Raw genomic sequence first — 1,329 nt, 5'->3', positions numbered from 1 at the left:
TCATGCCGAGAGTCATGGCCTGAGAGTCAGCACCAAGGCCCCATACTTGTGTGTGGAACCATCTTAGATCCTCCACCTTTGTAGATGACTGCTCAGCCTCATAGGTGAGCCCAGGCAGAAGAACTACCCAACTAAGCCAAAAACTCTAGAATCACAAATAAGTAAATGATTCTTGTTTGAAGTAAATAAGTTTTGGGGAGATTTGTTATCTAGCAATAGATAGCTGTTTCAAAATTAATATCTAAAAATGGAGTACTGCCAAAACTAAAACCTAAAGGCTAAAAAAAGATTAACCAGTATCATGTAGTGAAAAAATTTTTGGCAGCACAACCACTTGTACTAACATGGAAGATAGAAAATGTGCTTAATGAACTTGTGGATCTATAACATTAGGAGATTTCCAGAGAGAATATTAAAGGTGCCTGTTGATTTATTTCAACCATCTTTGATAAGGTATTGTAAAAGAGAAATAAGCTAGAGAAAGAGCAATTTTGTTTTCAAGCAGAAATTTCACAATATATAAAGGATCCAGGACAGTCTCTCCAGCTAGTAAAATAGCATCAAAATAAGAAATTGTGGGGCTTCCCTGGTGGCTCAGTGGTAACGAATCCACCTGCCAGTGCAGGGGACATGGGGTTCAATCCCTGATCTGGGAAGATCCCACATGACTTGGAGCAGCTAAGCCCATGTGCCACAACTATTGAGCTTGTGCTCTAGAGCCCGGGAGCCACAGCTACTGAAGTCCACATGTCTTAGAGCCCATGCTCTGCAAGAAGAGAAGCCACTGCACTGAGAAGCCCACTCACTGCAACTAGAGAGTAGCCCCTGCTCTCTGTAACTAGAGAAAAGCCTGCACAACCATGAAGACCCAGCACTGCCAAAACAAATAATAAATAAATATTTAAAAAAAAAACAGCCTCAGAAAAAAGATTGAATAAGGACATCACAGGTAGAATGTGGCCTCAAGGTCAAGATCAACTCAAGAATGCAGCTGTAAGAACTTATAAGGCATTGAATATTATCTCATTGACCCTCTCACTCATTTGACAAAAGAGCTTCTAAGAAGTGTAAGGATGTTGTCTCATGGCAATCTGACACACCCAAAGTGTGGTCAAAGCGACTGTCACAGGCCAACTTTATGAGTGTTCTAACTCAGAAAGAAGCATGGGTGTGGGGTGGGGATGAGAGGCTCAGGGAACTCGAGCCTGGGGTCGCATGGACACCCTGGCCCTGGGCTGATGGCAACAGCGGAGGCCAGAGGAGCTGCAGGTTCCAGGTGATATGGTCATGCCTTCAGTCCAGGGATGAGCAAGCCTGAGCTTCAAGAGA

This window comes from Giraffa tippelskirchi, chromosome 5 (genome assembly GCF_054371585.1).
Source record: "Giraffa tippelskirchi isolate mGirTip1 chromosome 5, T2T-mGirTip1v1.2.pri, whole genome shotgun sequence".
In the NCBI taxonomy this organism is placed as follows: domain Eukaryota; kingdom Metazoa; phylum Chordata; class Mammalia; order Artiodactyla; family Giraffidae; genus Giraffa; species Giraffa tippelskirchi.
This window is presented reverse-complemented; position numbering follows the sequence as displayed.